This window comes from Rhinoderma darwinii, unplaced genomic scaffold, assembly GCF_050947455.1.
Source record: "Rhinoderma darwinii isolate aRhiDar2 unplaced genomic scaffold, aRhiDar2.hap1 Scaffold_895, whole genome shotgun sequence".
NCBI classification, from domain to species: Eukaryota; Metazoa; Chordata; class Amphibia; order Anura; family Rhinodermatidae; genus Rhinoderma; species Rhinoderma darwinii.
Genome location: NW_027464467.1, coordinates 4,299 through 30,565, shown reverse-complemented (window position 1 = coordinate 30,565; position 26,267 = coordinate 4,299). Strand labels below are relative to the sequence as shown.

The window sequence follows — 26,267 nt, the reverse complement described above, 5'->3', positions numbered from 1 at the left end:
GCAGGTAATGACAGTCCTGATAATATAATATATGCAGCACGTCTCATGTGAGATCATCTGCAGATAATGAAAGGCCTGTTATATATGGAGAGTACAGATAATATAATATATGCAGCACGTCTCATGTGAGATCATCTGCAGATAATGACAGTCCTGTTATATATGGAGAGTACAGATAATATAATATATGCAGCACGTCTCATGTGAGATCATCTGCAGATAATGACAGTCCTGTTATATATGGAGAGTACAGATAATATATGCAGCACGTCTCATGTGAGATCATCTGCAGATAATGACAGTCCTGTTATATATGGAGTGTACTGATAATATAATATATGCAGCACGTCTCATGTGAGATCATCTGCAGATAATGACAGTCCTGTTATATATGGAGAGTACTGATAATATAATATATGCAGCACGTCTCATGTGAGATCATCTGCAGGTAATGACAGTCCTGTTATATATGGAGAGTACAGATAATATAATATATGCAGCGCGTCTCATGTGAGATCATCTGCAGATAATGACAGTCCTGTTATATATGGAGAGTACTGATAATATAATATATGCAGCACGTCTCATGTGAGATCATCTGCAGGTAATGACAGTCCTGTTATATATGGAGAGTACAGATAATATAATATATGCAGCACGTCTCATGTGAGATCATCTGCAGATAATGACAGTCCTGTTATATATGGAGAGTACAGATAATATAATATATGCAGCACGTCTCATGTGAGATCATCTGCAGATAATGACAGTCCTGTTATATATGGAGAGTACAGATAATATAATATATGCAGCACGTCTCATGTGAGATCATCTGCAGATAATGACAGTCCTGTTATATATGGAGAGTACAGATAATATAATATATGCAGCACGTCTCATGTGAGATCATCTGCAGATAATGACAGTCCTGTTATATATGGAGAGTACAGATAATATAATATATGCAGCACGTCTCATGTGAGATCATCTGCAGATAATGACAGTCCTGTTATATATGGAGAGTACAGATAATATAATATATGCAGCACGTCTCATGTGAGATCATCTGCAGATAATGACAGTCCTGTTATATATGGAGTGTACTGATAATATAATATATGCAGCACGTCTCATGTGAGATCATCTGCAGATAATGACAGTCCTGTTATATATGGAGAGTACAGATAATATAATATATGCAGCACGTCTCATGTGAGATCATCTGCAGATAATGACAGTCCTGTTATATATGGAGAGTACAGATAATATAATATATGCAGCACGTCTCATGTGAGATCATCTGCAGGTAATGACAGTCCTGTTATATATGGAGAGTACTGATAATATAATATATGCAGCACGTCTCATGTGAGATCATCTGCAGGTAATGACAGTCCTGTTATATATGGAGTGTACAGATAATATAATATATGCAGCACGTCTCATGTGAGATCATCTGCAGATAATGACAGTCCTGTTATATATGGAGAGTACAGATAATATAATATATGCAGCACGTCTCATGTGAGATCATCTGCAGATAATGACAGTCCTGTTATATATGGAGTGTACTGATAATATAATATATGCAGCACGTCTCATGTGAGATCATCTGCAGGTAATGACAGTCCTGTTATATATGGAGAGTACAGATAATATAATATATGCAGCACGTCTCATGTGAGATCATCTGCAGATAATGACAGTCCTGTTATATATGGAGAGTACTGATAATATAATATATGCAGCACGTCTCATGTGAGATCATCTGCAGGTAATGACAGTCCTGTTATATATGGAGAGTACAGATAATATAATATATGCAGCACGTCTCATGTGAGATCATCTGCAGGTAATGACAGTCCTGTTATATATGGAGTGTACTGATAATATAATATATGCAGCACGTCTCATGTGAGATCATCTGCAGATAATGACAGTCCTGTTATATATGGAGAGTACAGATAATATAATATATGCAGCACGTCTCATGTGAGATCATCTGCAGATAATGACAGTCCTGTTATATATGGAGTGTACTGATAATATAATATATGCAGCACGTCTCATGTGAGATCATCTGCAGATAATGACAGTCCTGTTATATATGGAGAGTACAGATAATATAATATATGCAGCACGTCTCATGTGAGATCATCTGCAGGTAATGACAGTCCTGTTATATATGGAGAGTACAGATAATATAATATATGCAGCACGTCTCATGTGAGATCATCTGCAGATAATGACAGTCCTGTTATATATGGAGAGTACAGATAATATAATATATGCAGCACGTCTCATGTGAGATCATCTGCAGGTAATGACAGTCCTGTTATATATGGAGTGTACAGATAATATAATATATGCAGCACGTCTCATGTGAGATCATCTGCAGGTAATGACAGTCCTGTTATATATATGGAGAGTACAGATAATATAATATATGCAGCACGTCTCATGTGAGATCATCTGCAGATAATGACAGTCCTGTTATATATGGAGTGTACTGATAATATAATATATGCAGCACGTCTCATGTGAGATCATCTGCAGATAATGACAGTCCTGTTATATATGGAGAGTACAGATAATATAATATATGCAGCACGTCTCATGTGAGATCATCTGCAGGTAATGACAGTCCTGTTATATATGGAGAGTACAGATAATATAATATATGAAGCACGTCTCATGTGAGATCATCTGCAGATAATGACAGTCCTGTTATATATGGAGAGTACAGATAATATAATATATGCAGCACGTCTCATGTGAGATCATCTGCAGATAATGACAGTCCTGTTATATATGGAGAGTACAGATAATATAATATATGCAGCACGTCTCATGTGAGATCATCTGCAGATAATGACAGTCCTGTTATATATGGAGTGTACAGATAATATAATATATGCAGCACGTCTCATGTGAGATCATCTGCAGATAATGACAGTCCTGTTATATATGGAGTGTACAGATAATATAATATATGCAGCACGTCTCATGTGAGATCATCTGCAGATAATGACAGTCCTGTTATATATGGAGTGTACAGATAATATAATATATGCAGCACGTCTCATGTGAGATCATCTGCAGATAATGACAGTCCTGTTATATATGGAGAGTACAGATAATATAATATATGAAGCACGTCTCATGTGAGATCATCTGCAGATAATGACAGTCCTGTTATATATGGAGAGTACAGATAATATAATATATGCAGCACGTCACATGTGAGATCATCTGCAGATAATGACAGTCCTGTTATATATGGAGAGTACAGATAATATAATATATGCAGCACGTCTCATGTGAGATCATCTGCAGGTAATGACAGTCCTGTTATATATGGAGAGTACAGATAATATAATATATGCAGCACGTCTCATGTGAGATCATCTGCAGGTAATGACAGTCCTGTTATATATGGAGAGTACAGATAATATAATATATGCAGCACGTCTCATGTGAGATCATCTGCAGATAATGACAGTCCTGTTATATATGGAGTGTACTGATAATATAATATATGCAGCACGTCTCATGTGAGATCATCTGCAGATAATGACAGTCCTGTTATATATGGAGAGTACAGATAATATAACATATGCAGTACGTCTCATGTGAGATCATCTGCAGATAATGACAGTCCTGTTATATATGGAGAGTACAGATAATATAATATATGCAGCACGTCTCATGTGAGATCATCTGCAGGTAATGACAGTCCTGTTATATATGGAGAGTACAGATAATATAATATATGCAGCACGTCTCATGTGAGATCATCTGCAGGTAATGACAGTCCTGTTATATATGGAGAGTACAGATAATATAATATATGCAGCACGTCTCATGTGAGATCATCTGCAGGTAATGACAGTCCTGTTATATATGGAGAGTACTGATAATATAATATATGCAGCACGTCTCATGTGAGATCATCTGCAGATAATGACAGTCCTGTTATATATGGAGTGTACAGATAATATAATATATGCAGCACGTCTCATGTGAGATCATCTGCAGATAATGACAGTCCTGTTATATATGGAGAGTACAGATAATATAATATATGCAGCACGTCTCATGTGAGATCATCTGCAGATAATGACAGTCCTGTTATATATGGAGAGTACAGATAATATAATATATGCAGCACGTCTCATGTGAGATCATCTGCAGGTAATGACAGTCCTGCTATATATGGAGTGTACAGATAATATAATATATGCAGCACGTCTCATGTGAGATCATCTGCAGATAATGACAGTCCTGTTATATATGGAGAGTACAGATAATATAATATATGCAGCACGTCTCATGTGAGATCATCTGCAGGTAATGACAGTCCTGTTATATATGGAGAGTACAGATAATATAATATATGCAGCACGTCTCATGTGAGATCATCTGCAGGTAATGACAGTCCTGCTATATATGGAGAGTACAGATAATATAATATATGCAGCACGTCTCATGTGAGATCATCTGCAGGTAATGACAGTCCTGTTATATATGGAGTGTACTGATAATATAATATATGCAGCACGTCTCATGTGAGATCATCTGCAGGTAATGACAGTCCTGTTATATATGGAGTGTACAGATAATATAATATATGCAGCACGTCTCATGTGAGATCATCTGCAGGTAATGACAGTCCTGTTATATATGGAGAGTACTGATAATATAATATATGCAGCACGTCTCATGTGAGATCATCTGCAGGTAATGACAGTCCTGTTATATATGGAGAGTACTGATAATATAATATATGCAGCACGTCTCATGTGAGATCATCTGCAGATAATGACAGTCCTGTTATATATGGAGAGTACAGATAATATAATATATGCAGCACGTCTCATGTGAGATCATCTGCAGATAATGACAGTCCTGTTATATATGGAGAGTACAGATAATATAATATATGCAGCACGTCTCATGTGAGATCATCTGCAGATAATGACAGTCCTGTTATATATGGAGAGTACAGATAATATAATATATGCAGCACGTCTCATGTGAGATCATCTGCAGATAATGACAGTCCTGTTATATATGGAGTGTACAGATAATATAATATATGCAGCACGTCTCATGTGAGATCATCTGCAGGTAATGACAGTCCTGTTATATATGGAGAGTACAGATAATATAATATATGCAGCACGTCTCATGTGAGATCATCTGCAGATAATGACAGTCCTGTTATATATGGAGAGTACAGATAATATAATATATGCAGCACGTCTCATGTGAGATCATCTGCAGATAATGACAGTCCTGTTATATATGGAGAGTACAGATAATATAATATATGCAGCACGTCTCATGTGAGATCATCTGCAGGTAATGACAGTCCTGTTATATATGGAGAGTACAGATAATATAATATATGCAGCACGTCTCATGTGAGATCATCTGCAGGTAATGACAGTCCTGTTATATATGGAGAGTACAGATAATATAATATATGCAGCACGTCTCATGTGAGATCATCTGCAGGTAATGACAGTCCTGTTATATATGGAGAGTACTGATAATATAATATATGCAGCACGTCTCATGTGAGATCATCTGCAGATAATGACAGTCCTGTTATATATGGAGAGTACAGATAATATAATATATGCAGCACGTCTCATGTGAGATCATCTGCAGATAATGACAGTCCTGTTATATATGGAGAGTACAGATAATATAATATATGCAGCACGTCTCATGTGAGATCATCTGCAGGTAATGACAGTCCTGTTATATATGGAGAGTACAGATAATATAATATATGCAGCACGTCTCATGTGAGATCATCTGCAGGTAATGACAGTCCTGTTATATATGGAGAGTACAGATAATATAATATATGCAGCACGTCTCATGTGAGATCATCTGCAGGTAATGACAGTCCTGTTATATATGGAGAGTACTGATAATATAATATATGCAGCACGTCTCATGTGAGATCATCTGCAGGTAATGACAGTCCTGTTATATATGGAGAGTACAGATAATATAATATATGCAGCACGTCTCATGTGAGATCATCTGCAGATAATGACAGTCCTGTTATATATGGAGTGTACAGATAATATAATATATGCAGCACGTCTCATGTGAGATCATCTGCAGATAATGACAGTCCTGTTATATATGGAGAGTACTGATAATATAATATATGCAGCACGTCTCATGTGAGATCATCTGCAGGTAATGAAAGGCCTGTTATATATGGAGTGTACAGATAATATAATATATGCAGCACGTCTCATGTGAGATCATCTGCAGATAATGACAGTCCTGTTATATATGGAGAGTACAGATAATATAATATATGCAGCACGTCTCATGTGAGATCATCTGCAGATAATGACAGTCCTGTTATATATGGAGAGTACAGATAATATAATATATGCAGCACGTCTCATGTGAGATCATCTGCAGGTAATGACAGTCCTGTTATATATGGAGAGTACAGATAATATAATATATGCAGCACGTCTCATGTGAGATCATCTGCAGATAATGACAGTCCTGTTATATATGGAGAGTACAGATAATATAATATATGCAGCACGTCTCATGTGAGATCATCTGCAGATAATGACAGTCCTGTTATATACGGAGAGTACAGATAATATAATATATGCAGCACGTCTCATGTGAGATCATCTGCAGATAATGACAGTCCTGTTATATACGGAGAGTACAGATAATATAATATATGCAGCACGTCTCATGTGAGATCATCTGCAGATAATGACAGTCCTGTTATATACGGAGAGTACAGATAATATAATATATGCAGCACGTCTCATGTGAGATCATCTGCAGATAATGACAGTCCTGTTATATACGGAGAGTACAGATAATATAATATATGCAGCACGTCTCATGTGAGATCATCTGCAGATAATGACAGTCCTGTTATATACGGAGAGTACAGATAATATAATATATGCAGCACGTCTCATGTGAGATCATCTGCAGATAATGACAGTCCTGTTATATACGGAGTGTACAGATAATATAATATATGCAGCACGTCTCATGTGAGATCATCTGCAGATAATGACAGTCCTGTTATATACGGAGAGTACAGATAATATAATATATGCAGCACGTCTCATGTGAGATCATCTGCAGGTAATGACAGTCCTGTTATATATGGAGAGTACAGATAATATAATATATGCAGCACGTCTCATGTGAGATCATCTGCAGATAATGACAGTCCTGTTATATATGGAGTGTACAGATAATATAATATATGCAGCACGTCTCATGTGAGATCATCTGCAGATAATGACAGTCCTGTTATATATGGAGAGTACAGATAATATAATATATGCAGCACGTCTCATGTGAGATCATCTGCAGATAATGACTGTCCTGTTATATATGGAGAGTACAGATAATATAATATATGCAGCACGTCTCATGTGAGATCATCTGCAGGTAATGACAGTCCTGTTATATATGGAGAGTACAGATAATATAATATATGCAGCACGTCTCATGTGAGATCATCTGCAGGTAATGACAGTCCTGTTATATATGGAGTGTACAGATAATATAATATATGCAGCACGTCTCATGTGAGATCATCTGCAGATAATGACAGTCCTGTTATATATGGAGAGTACTGATAATATAATATATGCAGCACGTCTCATGTGAGATCATCTGCAGGTAATGACAGTCCTGTTATATATGGAGTGTACAGATAATATAATATATGCAGCACGTCTCATGTGAGATCATCTGCAGATAATGACAGTCCTGTTATATATGGAGAGTACAGATAATATAATATATGCAGCACGTCTCATGTGAGATCATCTGCAGATAATGAGAGTCCTGTTATATATGGAGAGTACAGATAATATAATATATGCAGCACGTCTCATGTGAGATCATCTGCAGGTAATGACAGTCCTGTTATATATGGAGAGTACTGATAATATAATATATGCAGCACGTCTCATGTGAGATCATCTGCAGATAATGACAGTCCTGTTATATATGGAGAGTACAGATAATATAATATATGCAGCACGTCTCATGTGAGATCATCTGCAGATAATGACAGTCCTGTTATATATGGAGAGTACAGATAATATAATATATGCAGCACGTCTCATGTGAGATCATCTGCAGGTAATGACAGTCCTGTTATATATGGAGAGTACAGATAATATAATATATGCAGCACGTCTCATGTGAGATCATCTGCAGATAATGACAGTCCTGTTATATATGGAGTGTACTGATAATATAATATATGCAGCACGTCTCATGTGAGATCATCTGCAGATAATGACAGTCCTGTTATATATGGAGAGTACAGATAATATAATATATGCAGCACGTCTCATGTGAGATCATCTGCAGATAATGACAGTCCTGTTATATATGGAGAGTACAGATAATATAATATATGCAGCACGTCTCATGTGAGATCATCTGCAGGTAATGACAGTCCTGTTATATATGGAGAGTACAGATAATATAATATATGCAGCACGTCTCATGTGAGATCATCTGCAGATAATGACAGTCCTGTTATATATGGAGAGTACAGATAATATAATATATGCAGCACGTCTCATGTGAGATCATCTGCAGATAATGACAGTCCTGTTATATATGGAGAGTACAGATAATATAATATATGCAGCACGTCTCATGTGAGATCATCTGCAGATAATGACAGTCCTGTTATATATGGAGAGTACAGATAATATAATATATGCAGCACGTCTCATGTGAGATCATCTGCAGATAATGACAGTCCTGTTATATATGGAGAGTACAGATAATATAATATATGCAGCACGTCTCATGTGAGATCATCTGCAGATAATGACAGTCCTGTTATATATGGAGAGTACAGATAATATAATATATGCAGCACGTCTCATGTGAGATCATCTGCAGATAATGACAGTCCTGTTATATATGGAGAGTACAGATAATATAATATATGCAGCACGTCTCATGTGAGATCATCTGCAGATAATGACAGTCCTGTTATATATGGAGAGTACAGATAATATAATATATGCAGCACGTCTCATGTGAGATCATCTGCAGGTAATGACAGTCCTGTTATATATGGAGAGTACAGATAATATAATATATGCAGCACGTCTCATGTGAGATCATCTGCAGGTAATGACAGTCCTGTTATATATGGAGAGTACAGATAATATAATATATGCAGCACGTCTCATGTGAGATCATCTGCAGATAATGACAGTCCTGTTATATATGGAGAGTACTGATAATATAATATATGCAGCACGTCTCATGTGAGATCATCTGCAGATAATGACAGTCCTGTTATATATGGAGAGTACAGATAATATAATATATGCAGCACGTCACATGTGAGATCATCTGCAGATAATGACAGTCCTGTTATATATGGAGAGTACTGATAATATAATATATGCAGCACGTCTCATGTGAGATCATCTGCAGATAATGACAGTCCTGTTATATATGGAGTGTACAGATAATATAATATATGCAGCACGTCTCATGTGAGATCATCTGCAGATAATGACAGTCCTGTTATATATGGAGAGTACAGATAATATAATATATGCAGCACGTCTCATGTGAGATCATCTGCAGGTAATGACAGTCCTGTTATATATGGAGAGTACAGATAATATAATATATGCAGCACGTCACATGTGAGATCATCTGCAGATAATGACAGTCCTGTTATATATGGAGAGTACAGATAATATAATATATGCAGCACGTCTCATGTGAGATCATCTGCAGATAATGACAGTCCTGTTATATATGGAGAGTACAGATAATATAATATATGCAGCACGTCTCATGTGAGATCATCTGCAGATAATGACAGTCCTGTTATATATGGAGAGTACAGATAATATAATATATGCAGCACGTCTCATGTGAGATCATCTGCAGGTAATGACAGTCCTGTTATATATGGAGAGTACAGATAATATAATATATGCAGCACGTCTCATGTGACATCATCTGCAGGTAATGACAGTCCTGTTATATATGGAGAGTACAGATAATATAATATATGCAGCACGTCTCATGTGAGATCATCTGCAGGTAATGACAGTCCTGTTATATATGGAGAGTACAGATAATATAATATATGCAGCACGTCTCATGTGACATCATCTGCAGGTAATGACAGTCCTGTTATATATGGAGAGTACAGATAATATAATATATGCAGCACGTCTCATGTGAGATCATCTGCAGATAATGACAGTCCTGTTATATATGGAGAGTACAGATAATATAATATATGCAGCACGTCTCATGTGAGATCATCTGCAGATAATGACAGTCCTGTTATATATGGAGAGTACAGATAATATAATATATGCAGCACGTCTCATGTGAGATCATCTGCAGGTAATGACAGTCCTGTTATATATGGAGAGTACAGATAATATAATATATGCAGCACGTCTCATGTGAGATCATCTGCAGATAATGACAGTCCTGTTATATATGGAGTGTACAGATAATATAATATATGCAGCACGTCTCATGTGAGATCATCTGCAGGTAATGACAGTCCTGTTATATATGGAGAGTACAGATAATATAATATATGCAGCACGTCTCATGTGAGATCATCTGCAGATAATGACAGTCCTGTTATATATGGAGAGTACAGATAATATAATATATGCAGCACGTCTCATGTGAGATCATCTGCAGATAATGAGAGTCCTGTTATATACGGAGAGTACAGATAATATAATATATGCAGCACGTCTCATGTGAGATCATCTGCAGGTAATGACAGTCCTGTTATATATGTAGAGTACAGATAATATAATATATGCAGCACGTCTCATGTGAGATCATCTGCAGATAATGACAGTCCTGTTATATATGGAGAGTACAGATAATATAATATATGCAGCACGTCTCATGTGAGATCATCTGCAGATAATGACAGTCCTGTTATATATGGAGTGTACAGATAATATAATATATGCAGCACGTCTCATGTGAGATCATCTGCAGATAATGACAGTCCTGTTATATATGGAGAGTACTGATAATATAATATATGCAGCACGTCTCATGTGAGATCATCTGCAGGTAATGACAGTCCTGTTATATATGGAGAGTACAGATAATATAATATATGCAGCACGTCTCATGTGAGATCATCTGCAGGTAATGACAGTCCTGTTATATATGGAGAGTACAGATAATATAATATATGCAGCACGTCTCATGTGAGATCATCTGCAGGTAATGACAGTCCTGTTATATATGGAGAGTACAGATAATATAATATATGCAGCACGTCTCATGTGAGATCATCTGCAGATAATGACAGTCCTGTTATATATGGAGAGTACAGATAATATAATATATACAGCACGTCTCATGTGAGATCATCTGCAGATAATGACAGTCCTGTTATATATGGAGAGTACAGATAATATAATATATGCAGCACGTCTCATGTGAGATCATCTGCAGGTAATGACAGTCCTGTTCTATATGGAGAGTACAGATAATATAATATATGCAGCACGTCTCATGTGAGATCATCTGCAGATAATGACAGTCCTGTTATATATGGAGAGTACAGATAATATAATATATGCAGCACGTCTCATGTGAGATCATCTGCAGATAATGACAGTCCTGTTATATATGGAGAGTACAGATAATATAATATATGCAGCACGTCTCATGTGAGATCATCTGCAGATAATGACAGTCCTGTTATATATGGAGAGTACAGATAATATAATATATGCAGCACGTCTCATGTGAGATCATCTGCAGGTAATGACAGTCCTGTTATATATGGACTGTACTGATAATATAATATATGAAGCACGTCTCATGTGAGATCATCTGCAGGTAATGACAGTCCTGTTATATATGGAGAGTACAGATAATATAATATATGCAGCACGTCACATGTGAGATCATCTGCAGGTAATGACAGTCCTGTTATATATGGAGAGTACTGATAATATAATATATGCAGCACGTCTCATGTGAGATCATCTGCAGATAATGACAGTCCTGTTATATATGGAGAGTACAGATAATATAATATATGCAGCACGTCTCATGTGAGATCATCTGCAGGTAATGACAGTCCTGTTATCTACGGAGAGTACAGATAATATAATATATGCAGCACGTCTCATGTGAGATCATCTGCAGATAATGACAGTCCTGTTATATACGGAGAGTACAGATAATATAATATATGCAGCACGTCTCATGTGAGATCATCTGCAGATAATGACAGTCCTGTTATATATGGAGTGTACAGATAATATAATATATGCAGCACGTCTCATGTGAGATCATCTGCAGGTAATGACAGTCCTGTTATATATGGAGAGTACAGATAATATAATATATGCAGCACGTCTCATGTGAGATCATCTGCAGATAATGACAGTCCTGTTATATATGGAGAATACAGATAATATAATATATGCAGCACGTCTCATGTGAGATCATCTGCAGGTAATGACAGTCCTGTTATATATGGAGTGTACAGATAATATAATATATGCAGCACGTCTCATGTGAGATCATCTGCAGATAATGACAGTCCTGTTATATATGGAGAGTACAGATAATATAATATATGCAGCACGTCTCATGTGAGATCATCTGCAGATAATGACAGTCCTGTTATATATGGAGAATACAGATAATATAATATATGCAGCACGTCTCATGTGAGATCATCTGCAGATAATGACAGTCCTGTTATATATGGAGTGTACAGATAATATAATATATGCAGCACGTCTCATGTGAGATCATCTGCAGGTAATGACAGTCCTGCTATATATGGAGAGTACAGATAATATAATATATGCAGCACGTCTCATGTGAGATCATCTGCAGATAATGACAGTCCTGTTATATATGGAGAGTACAGATAATATAATATATGCAGCACGTCTCATGTGAGATCATCTGCAGGTAATGACAGTCCTGTTATATATGGAGAGTACAGATAATATAATATATGCAGCACGTCTCATGTGAGATCATCTGCAGGTAATGACAGTCCTGTTATATATGGAGAGTACAGATAATATAATATATGCAGCACGTCTCATGTGAGATCATCTGCAGATAATGACAGTCCTGTTATATATGGAGAGTACAGATAATATAATATAAGCAGCACGTCTCATGTGAGATCATCTGCAGGTAATGACAGTCCTGTTATATATGGAGAGTACAGATAATATAATATATGCAGCACGTCTCATGTGAGATCATCTGCAGATAATGACAGTCCTGTTATATATGGAGAGTACAGATAATATAATATATGCAGCACGTCTCATGTGAGATCATCTGCAGATAATGACAGTCCTGTTATATATGGAGAGTACAGATAATATAATATATACAGCACGTCTCATGTGAGATCATCTGCAGGTTATGACAGTCCTGTTATATATGGAGTGTACAGATAATATAATATATGCAGCACGTCTCATGTGAGATCATCTGCAGATAATGACAGTCCTGTTATATATGGAGAGTACAGATAATATAATATATGCAGCACGTCTCATGTGAGATCATCTGCAGGTAATGACAGTCCTGTTATATATGGAGAGTACAGATAATATAATATATGCAGCACGTCTCATGTGAGATCATCTGCAGATAATGACAGTCCTGTTATATATGGAGAGTACAGATAATATAATATATGCAGCACGTCTCATGTGAGATCATCTGCAGATAATGACAGTCCTGTTATATATGGAGAGTACAGATAATATAATATATGCAGCACGTCTCATGTGAGATCATCTGCAGATAATGACAGTCCTGTTATATATGGAGAGTACAGATAATATAATATATGCAGCACGTCTCATGTGAGATCATCTGCAGGTAATGACAGTCCTGTTATATATGGAGTGTACAGATAATATAATATATGCAGCACGTCTCATGTGAGATCATCTGCAGATAATGACAGTCCTGTTATATATGGAGAGTACAGATAATATAATATATGCAGCACGTCTCATGTGAGATCATCTGCAGATAATGACAGTCCTGTTATATATGGAGTGTACTGATAATATAATATATGCAGCACGTCTCATGTGAGATCATCTGCAGGTAATGACAGTCCTGTTATATATGGAGTGTACTGATAATATAATATATGCAGCACGTCTCATGTGAGATCATCTGCAGATAATGACAGTCCTGTTATATATGGAGAGTACAGATAATATAATATATGCAGCACGTCTCATGTGAGATCATCTGCAGATAATGACAGTCCTGTTATATATGGAGAGTACAGATAATATAATATATGCAGCACGTCTCATGTGAGATCATCTGCAGGTAATGACAGTCCTGTTATATATGGAGAGTACAGATAATATAATATATGCAGCACGTCTCATGTGAGATCATCTGCAGGTAATGACAGTCCTGTTATATATGGAGAGTACTGATAATATAATATATGCAGCACGTCTCATGTGAGATCATCTGCAGATAATGACAGTCCTGTTATATATGGAGAGTACAGATAATATAATATATGCAGCACGTCTCATGTGAGATCATCTGCAGGTAATGACAGTCCTGTTATATATGGAGTGTACAGATAATATAATATATGCAGCACGTCTCATGTGAGATCATCTGCAGATAATGACAGTCCTGTTATATATGGAGAGTACAGATAATATAATATATGCAGCACGTCTCATGTGAGATCATCTGCAGGTAATGACAGTCCTGCTATATATGGAGTGTACAGATAATATAATATATGCAGCACGTCTCATGTGAGATCATCTGCAGATAATGACAGTCCTGTTATATATGGAGAGTACAGATAATATAATATATGCAGCACGTCTCATGTGAGATCATCTGCAGATAATGACAGTCCTGTTATATACGGAGAGTACAGATAATATAATATATGCAGCACGTCTCATGTGAGATCATCTGCAGGTAATGACAGTCCTGTTATATATGGAGTGTACTGATAATATAATATATACAGCACGTCTCATGTGAGATCATCTGCAGATAATGACAGTCCTGTTATATATGGAGAGTACAGATAATATAATATATGCAGCACGTCTCATGTGAGATCATCTGCAGATAATGACAGTCCTGTTATATATGGAGTGTACTGATAATATAATATATGCAGCACGTCTCATGTGAGATCATCTGCAGATAATGACAGTCCTGTTATATATGGAGAGTACAGATAATATAATATATGCAGCACGTCTCATGTGAGATCATCTGCAGGTAATGACAGTCCTGTTATATACGGAGTATACAGATAATATAATATATGCAGCACGTCTCATGTGAGATCATCTGCAGGTAATGAGAGTCCTGTTATATACGGAGAGTACTGATAATATAATATATGCAGCACGTCTCATGTGAGATCATCTGCAGGTAATGACAGTCCTGTTATATATGGAGAGTACAGATAATATAATATATGCAGCACGTCTCATGTGAGATCATCTGCAGATAATGACAGTCCTGTTATATATGGAGAGTACAGATAATATAATATATGCAGCACGTCTCATGTGAGAGCATCTGCAGATAATGACAGTCCTGTTATATATGGAGAGTACAGATAATATAATATATGCAGCACGTCTCATGTGAGATCATCTGCAGATAATGACAGTCCTGTTATATATGGAGAGTACAGATAATATAATATATGCAGCACGTCTCATGTGAGATCATCTGCAGATAATGACAGTCCTGTTATATATGGAGAGTACTGATAATATAATATATGCAGCACGTCTCATGTGAGATCATCTGCAGATAATGACAGTCCTGTTATATATGGAGAGTACAGATAATATAATATATGCAGCACGTCTCATGTGAGATCATCTGCAGGTAATGACAGTCCTGTTATATATGGAGAGTACAGATAATATAATATATGCAGCACGTCTCATGTGAGATCATCTGCAGGTAATGACAGTCCTGTTATATATGGAGTGTACAGATAATATAATATATGCAGCACGTCACATGTGAGATCATCTGCAGATAATGACAGTCCTGTTATATATGGAGAGTACAGATAATATAATATATGCAGCACGTCTCATGTGAGATCATCTGCAGATAATGACAGTCCTGTTATATATGGAGAGTACAGATAATATAATATATGCAGCACGTCTCATGTGAGATCATCTGCAGATAATGAGAGTCCTGTTATATATGGAGAGTACTGATAATATAATATATGCAGCACGTCTCATGTGAGATCATCTGCAGATAATGACAGTCCTGTTATATATGGAGAGTACAGATAATATAATATATGCAGCACGTCTCATGTGAGATCATCTGCAGATAATGACAGTCCTGTTATATATGGAGAGTACAGATAATATAATATATGCAGCACGTCTCATGTGAGATCATCTGCAGGTAATGACAGTCCTGTTATATATGGAGAGTACTGATAATATAATATATGCAGCACGTCTCATGTGAGATCATCTGCAGGTAATGACAGTCCTGTTATATATGGAGAGTACAGATAATATAATATATGCAGCACGTCTCATGTGAGATCATCTGCAGATAATGACAGTCCTGTTATATATGGAGTGTACAGATAATATAATATATGCAGCACGTCTCATGTGAGATCATCTGCAGATAATGAGAGTCCTGTTATATATGGAGAGTACTGATAATATAATATATGCAGCACGTCTCATGTGAGATCATCTGCAGGTAATGACAGTCCTGTTATATATGGAGAGTACAGATAATATATGCAGCACGTCTCATGTGAGATCATCTGCAGATAATGACAGTCCTGTTATATATGGAGAGTACAGATAATATAATATAAGCAGCACGTCTCATGTGAGATCATCTGCAGATAATGACAGTCCTGTTATATATGGAGAGTACTGATAATATAATATATGCAGCACGTCTCATGTGAGATCATCTGCAGGTAATGACAGTCCTGTTATATATGGAGAGTACTGATAATATAATATATGCAGCACGTCTCATGTGAGATCATCTGCAGATAATGACAGTCCTGTTATATATGGAGTGTACAGATAATATAATATATGCAGCACGTCTCATGTGAGATCATCTGCAGGTAATGACAGTCCTGTTATATATGGAGAGTACAGATAATATAATATATGCAGCACGTCTCATGTGAGATCATCTGCAGGTAATGACAGTCCTGTTATATATGGAGAGTACTGATAATATAATATATGCAGCACGTCTCATGTGAGATCATCTGCAGGTAATGACAGTCCTGTTATATATGGAGAGTACAGATAATATAATATATGCAGCACGTCTCATGTGAGATCATCTGCAGGTAATGACAGTCCTGTTATATATGGAGAGTACAGATAATATAATATATGCAGCACGTCTCATGTGAGATCATCTGCAGGTAATGACAGTCCTGTTATATATGGAGAGTACAGATAATATAATATATGCAGCACGTCTCATGTGAGATCATCTGCAGATAATGACAGTCCTGTTATATACGGAGAGTACAGATAATATAATATATGCAGCACGTCTCATGTGAGATCATCTGCAGGTAATGACAGTCCTGTTATATACGGAGAGTACAGATAATATAATATATGCAGCACGTCTCATGTGAGATCATCTGCAGATAATGACAGTCCTGTTATATATGGAGTGTACTGATAATATAATATATGCAGCACGTCTCATGTGAGATCATCTGCAGATAATGACAGTCCTGTTATATACGGAGAGTACAGATAATATAATATATGCAGCACGTCTCATGTGAGATCATCTGCAGGTAATGACAGTCCTGTTATATACGGAGAGTACAGATAATATAATATATGCAGCACGTCACATGTGAGATCATCTGCAGATAATGACAGTCCTGTTATATATGGAGAGTACTGATAATATAATATATGCAGCGCGTCTCATGTGAGATCATCTGCAGATAATGACAGTCCTGTTATATATGGAGAGTACAGATAATATAATATATGCAGCGCGTCTCATGTGAGATCATCTGCAGATAATGACAGTCCTGTTATATATGGAGAGTACAGATAATATAATATATGCAGCACGTCTCATGTGAGATCATCTGCAGGTAATGACAGTCCTGTTATATATGGAGAGTACAGATAATATAATATATGCAGCACGTCTCATGTGAGATCATCTGCAGATAATGACAGTCCTGTTATATATGGAGAGTACAGATAATATAATATATGCAGCACGTCTCATGTGAGATCATCTGCAGATAATGACAGTCCTGTTATATATGGAGAGTACAGATAATATAATATATGCAGCACGTCTCATGTGAGATCATCTGCAGGTAATGACAGTCCTGTTATATATGGAGAGTACAGATAATATAATATATGCAGCACGTCTCATGTGAGATCATCTGCAGATAATGACAGTCCTGTTATATACGGAGAGTACAGATAATATAATATATGCAGCACGTCTCATGTGAGATCATCTGCAGATAATGACAGTCCTGTTATATATGGAGTGTACAGATAATATAATATATGCAGCACGTCTCATGTGAGATCATCTGCAGATAATGACAGTCCTGTTATATATGGAGTGTACAGATAATATAATATATGCAGCACGTCTCATGTGAGATCATCTGCAGATAATGACAGTCCTGTTATATATGGAGAGTACAGATAATATAATATATGCAGCACGTCTCATGTGAGATCATCTGCAGATAATGACAGTCCTGTTATATATGGAGTGTACAGATAATATAATATATGCAGCACGTCTCATGTGAGATCATCTGTAGATAATGACAGTCCTGTTATATATGGAGAGTACAGATAATATAATATATGCAGCACGTCTCATGTGAGATCATCTGCAGGTAATGACAGTCCTGTTATATATGGAGTGTACTGATAATATAATATATGCAGCACGTCTCATGTGAGATCATCTGCAGATAATGACAGTCCTGTTATATATGGAGAGTACAGATAATATAATATATGCAGCACGTCTCATGTGAGATCATCTGCAGGTAATGACAGTCCTGTTATATATGGAGAGTACAGATAATATAATATATGCAGCACGTCTCATGTGAGATCATCTGCAGATAATGACAGTCCTGTTATATACGGAGAGTACAGATAATATAATATATGCAGCACGTCTCATGTGAGATCATCTGCAGATAATGACAGTCCTGTTATATATGGAGAGTACAGATAATATAATATATGCAGCACGTCTCATGTGAGATCATTTGCAGGTAATGACAGTCCTGTTATATATGGAGAGTACAGATAATATAATATATGCAGCACGTCTCATGTGAGATCATCTGCAGATAATGACAGTCCTGTTATATATGGAGAGTACAGATAATATAATATATGCAGCACGTCTCATGTGAGATCATCTGCAGATAATGACAGTCCTGTTATATATGGAGTGTACAGATAATATAATATATGCAGCACGTCTCATGTGAGATCATCTGCAGATAATGACAGTCCTGTTATATATGGAGAGTACTGATAATATAATATATGCAGCACGTCTCATGTGAGATCATCTGCAGATAATGACAGTCCTGTTATATATGGAGTGTACAGATAATATAATATATGCAGCACGTCTCATGTGAGATCATCTGCAGATAATGACAGTCCTGTTATATATGGAGAGTACAGATAATATAATATATGAAGCACGTCTCATGTGAGATCATCTGCAGATAATGACAGTCCTGTTATATATGGAGAGTACTGATAATATAATATATGCAGCACGTCTCATGTGAGATCATCTGCAGATAATGACAGTCCTGTTATATATGGAGTGTACTGATAATATAATATATGCAGCACGTCTCATGTGAGATCATCTGCAGGTAATGACAGTCCTGTTATATATGGAGAGTACAGATAATATAATATATGCAGCACGTCTCATGTGAGATCATCTGCAGATAATGACAGTCCTGTTATATATGGAGAGTACAGATAATATAATATATGCAGCACGTCTCATGTGAGATCATCTGCAGGTAATGACAGTCCTGTTATATATGGAGAGTACAGATAATATAATATATGCAGCACGTCTCATGTGAGATCATCTGCAGATAATGACAGTCCTGTTATATATGGAGAGTACAGATAATATAATATATGCAGCACGTCTCATGTGAGATCATCTGCAGATAATGACAGTCCTGTTATATATGGAGAGTACAGATAATATAATATATGCAGCACGTCTCATGTGAGATCATCTGCAGGTAATGACAGTCCTGTTATATATGGAGAGTACAGATAATATAATATATGCAGCACGTCTCATGTGAGATCATCTGCAGATAATGACAGTCCTGTTATATATGGAGAGTACAGATAATATAATATATGCAGCACGTCTCATGTGAGATCATCTGCAGGTAATGACAGTCCTGTTATATATGGAGAGTACAGATAATATAATATATGCAGCACGTCTCATGTGAGATCATCTGCAGATAATGACAGTCCTGTTATATATGGAGAGTACAGATAATATAATATATGCAGCACGTCTCATGTGAGATCATCTGCAGATAATGACAGTCCTGTTATATATGGAGAGTACAGATAATATAATATATGCAGCACGTCTCATGTGAGATCATCTGCAGGTAATGACAGTCCTGTTATATATGGAGAGTACTGATAATATAATATATGCAGCACGTCTCATGTGAGATCATCTGCAGATAATGACAGTCCTGTTATATATGGAGAGTACAGATAATATAATATATGCAGCACGTCTCATGTGAGATCATCTGCAGATAATGACAGTCCTGTTATATATGGAGAGTACAGATAATATAATATATGCAGCACGTCTCATGTGAGATCATCTGCAGGTAATGACAGTCCTGTTATATATGGAGAGTACAGATAATATAATATATGCAGCACGTCTCATGTGAGATCATCTGCAGATAATGACAGTCCTGTTATATATGGAGAGTACAGATAATATAATATATACAGCACGTCTCATGTGAGATCATCTGCAGATAATGACAGACCTGTTATATATGGAGTGTACAGATAATATAATATATGCAGCACGTCTCATGTGAGATCATCTGCAGATAATGACAGTCCTGTTATATATGGAGAGTACTGATAATATACTATATGCAGCACGTCTCATGTGAGATCATCTGCAGATAATGACAGTCCTGTTATATATGGAGAGTACAGATAATATAATATATGCAGCACGTCTCATGTGAGATCATCTGCAGATAATGACAGTCCTGTTATATATGGAGAGTACAGATAATATAATATATGCAGCACGTCTCATGTGAGATCATCTGCAGATAATGACAGTCCTGTTATATATGGAGTGTACAGATAATATATGCAGCACGTCTCATGTGAGATCATCTGCAGGTAATGACAGTCCTGTTATATATGGAGAGTACAGATAATATAATATATGCAGCACATCTCATGTGAGATCATCTGCAGATAATGACAGTCCTGTTATATATGGAGAGTACAGATAATATAATATATGCAGCACGTCTCATGTGAGATCATCTGCAGATAATGACAGTCCTGTTATATATGGAGAGTACAGATAATATAATATATGCAGCACGTCTCATGTGAGATCATCTGCAGGTAATGACAGTCCTGTTATATATGGAGTGTACTGATAATATAATATATGCAGCACGTCTCATGTGAGATCATCTGCAGGTAATGACAGTCCTGTTATATATGGAGAGTACTGATAATATAATATATACAGCACGTCTCATGTGAGATCATCTGCAGATAATGACAGTCCTGTTATATATGGAGAGTACTGATAATATAATATATGCAGCACGTCTCATGTGAGATCATCTGCAGGTAATGACAGTCCTGTTATATATGGAGAGTACAGATAATATAATATATGCAGCACGTCTCATGTGAGATCATCTGCAGGTAATGACAGTCCTGTTATATATGGAGAGTACAGATAATATAATATATGCAGCACGTCTCATGTGAGATCATCTGCAGATAATGACAGTCCTGTTATATATGGAGAGTACAGATAATATAATATATGCAGCACGTCTCATGTGAGATCATCTGCAGGTAATGACAGTCCTGTTATATATGGAGAGTACAGATAATATAATATATGCAGCACGTCTCATGTGAGATCATCTGCAGGTAATGACAGTCCTGTTATATATGGAGAGTACAGATAATATAATATATGCAGCACGTCTCATGTGAGATCATCTGCAGATAATGACAGTCCTGTTATATATGGAGAGTACTGATAATATAATATATGCAGCACGTCTCATGTGAGATCATCTGCAGATAATGACAGTCCTGTTATATATGGAGAGTACTGATAATATAATATATGCAGCACGTCTCATGTGAGATCATCTGCAGGTAATGACAGTCCTGTTATATATGGAGAGTACTGATAATATAATATATGCAGCACGTCTCATGTGAGATCATCTGCAGATAATGACAGTCCTGTTATATATGGAGAGTACAGATAATATAATATATGCAGCACGTCTCATGTGAGATCATCTGCAGATAATGACAGTCCTGTTATATATGGAGAGTACTGATAATATAATATATGCAGCACGTCTCATGTGAGATCATCTGCAGATAATGACAGTCCTGTTATATATGGAGAGTACAGATAATATAATATATGCAGCACGTCTCATGTGAGATCATCTGCAGATAATGACAGTCCTGTTATATATGGAGAGTACAGATAATATAATATATGCAGCACGTCTCATGTGAGATCATCTGCAGATAATGACAGTCCTGTTATATATGGAGAGTACAGATAATATAATATATGCAGCACGTCTCATGTGAGATCATCTGCAGATAATGACAGTCCTGTTATATATGGAGTATACTGATAATATAATATATGCAGCACGTCTCATGTGAGATCATCTGCAGGTAATGACAGTCCTGTTATATATGGAGAGTACAGATAATATAATATATGCAGCACGTCTCATGTGAGATCATCTGCAGATAATGACAGTCCTGTTATATATGGAGAGTACAGATAATATAATATATGCAGCACGTCTCATGTGAGATCATCTGCAGGTAATGACAGTCCTGTTATATATGGAGTGTACTGATAATATAATATATGCAGCACGTCTCATGTGAGATCATCTGCAGGTAATGACAGTCCTGTTATATATGGAGAGTACAGATAATATAATATATGCAGCACGTCTCATGTGAGATCATCTGCAGATAATGACAGTCCTGTTATATATGGAGAGTACTGATAATATAATATATGCAGCACGTCTCATGTGAGATCATCTGCAGATAATGACAGTCCTGTTATATATGGAGAGTACAGATAATATAATATATGCAGCACGTCTCATGTGAGATCATCTGCAGGTAATGACAGTCCTGTTATATATGGAGAGTACAGATAATATAATATATGCAGCACGTCTCATGTGAGATCATCTGCAGATAATGACAGTCCTGTTATATATGGAGAGTACTGATAATATAATATATGCAGCACGTCTCATGTGAGATCATCTGCAGATAATGACAGTCCTGTTATATATGGAGAGTACTGATAATATAATATATGCAGCACGTCTCATGTGAGATCATCTGCAGATAATGACAGTCCTGTTATATATGGAGAGTACTGATAATATAATATATGCAGCACGTCTCATGTGAGATCATCTGCAGGTAATGACAGTCCTGTTATATATGGAGAGTACAGATAATATAATATATGCAGCACGTCTCATGTGAGATCATCTGCAGATAATGACAGTCCTGTTATATATGGAGAGTACTGATAATATAATATATGCAGCACGTCTCATGTGAGATCATCTGCAGATAATGACAGTCCTGTTATATATGGAGAGTACAGATAATATAATATATGCAGCACGTCTCATGTGAGATCATCTGCAGATAATGACAGTCCTGTTATATATGGAGTGTACAGATAATATAATATATGCAGCACGTCTCATGTGAGATCATCTGCAGGTAATGACAGTCCTGTTATATATGGAGAGTACAGATAATATAATATATGCAGCACGTCTCATGTGAGATCATCTGCAGATAATGACAGTCCTGTTATATATGGAGTGTACAGATAATATAATATATGCAGCACGTCTCATGTGAGATCATCTGCAGGTAATGACAGTCCTGTTATATATGGAGAGTACAGATAATATAATATATGCAGCACGTCTCATGTGAGATCATCTGCAGATAATGACAGTCCTGTTATATATGGAGAGTACAGATAATATAATATATGCAGCACGTCTCATGTGAGATCATCTGCAGATAATGACAGTCCTGTTATATATGGAGAGTACAGATAATATAATATATGCAGCACGTCTCATGTGAGATCATCTGCAGATAATGACAGTCCTGTTATATATGGAGTGTACAGATAATATAATATATGCAGCACGTCTCATGTGAGATCATCTGCAGATAATGACAGTCCTGTTATATACGGAGAGTACAGATAATATAATATATGCAGCACGTCTCATGTGAGATCATCTGCAGGTAATGACAGTCCTGTTATATATGGAGAGTACAGATAATATAATATATGCAGCACGTCTCATGTGAGATCATCTGCAGATAATGACAGTCCTGTTATATATGGAGAGTACTGATAATATAATATATGCAGCACGTCTCATGTGAGATCATCTGCAGATAATGACAGTCCTGTTATATATGGAGAGTACAGATAATATAATATATGCAGCACGTCTCATGTGAGATCATCTGCAGATAATGACAGTCCTGTTATATATGGAGTGTACAGATAATATAATATATGCAGCACGTCTCATGTGAGATCATCTGCAGGTAATGACAGTCCTGTTCTATATGGAGAGTACAGATAATATAATATATGCAGCACGTCTCATGTGAGATCATCTGCAGATAATGACAGTCCTGTTATATATGGAGAGTACTGATAATATAATATATGCAGCACGTCTCATGTGAGATCATCTGCAGATAATGACAGTCCTGTTATATATGGAGAGTACAGATAATATAATATATGCAGCACGTCTCATGTGAGATCATCTGCAGGTAATGACAGTCCTGTTATATATGGAGAGTACAGATAATATAATATATGCAGCACGTCTCATGTGAGATCATCTGCAGGTAATGACAGTCCTGTTATATATGGAGAGTACAGATAATATAATATATGCAGCACGTCTCATGTGAGATCATCTGCAGGTAATGACAGTCCTGTTATATATGGAGAGTACAGATAATATAATATATGCAGCACGTCTCATGTGAGATCATCTGCAGATAATGACAGTCCTGTTATATATGGAGAGTACAGATAATATATGCAGCACGTCTCATGTGAGATCATCTGCAGGCTGCCGGATAATTTACATTGTACACAAATAGTAATAATGTAACCAAACCTGAAATCCTTCTACACCTTCCCGAGCTCTTCCCAGCATGCCCCGTCCTCTACCCACAGTGCACTGCTCCCAAGTGTCTCCTCCCCTTGTACAGCAGCTGCCATATAACCATCCTGGGGGAGGGGAGCAGAACACGAACCCCCCCTTCCTCATACACTGCAGAGATCTATATACATATATACACTACATCCAGGAGATACAGACAATGTCACCCCCTCCTCATACACCACATATACCTCTATATATACATATATACACTACATCCAGGAGATACAGAGAATGTCACCCCCTCCTCATACACTACATATACCTCTATATATACATATATACACTACATCCAGGAGATACAGAGAATGTCACCCCTCCTCATACACTACATATACCTCTATATATACATATATATACCACATATACCTCTATATATACATATATACACTACATCCAGGAGATACAGAGAATGTCACCCCCTCCTCATACACTACATATACCTCTATATATACATATATACACTACATCCAGGAGATACAGACAATGTCACCCCCTCCTCATACACTACATATGCCTCTGTATATACATATATACACTACAT

At 36.6% G+C, this 26,267-nt stretch overlaps 1 protein-coding gene across 1 annotated transcript in view; it reads right to left on the bottom strand.

Moving 5' to 3' along the window:
• The window catches only part of LOC142732158 (putative N-acetyltransferase camello), a 49,043-nt gene extending 23,299 nt beyond the window's left edge, over positions 1-25,744 (bottom strand). Inside the window, exon 1 of the mRNA XM_075849481.1 lies at positions 25,679-25,744. The gene's annotated coding sequence lies outside the window, so the exon portion shown is untranslated. The remainder of the gene's footprint in view (positions 1-25,678) is intronic.
• Between the last annotated feature and the right edge of the window lie 523 nt (positions 25,745-26,267).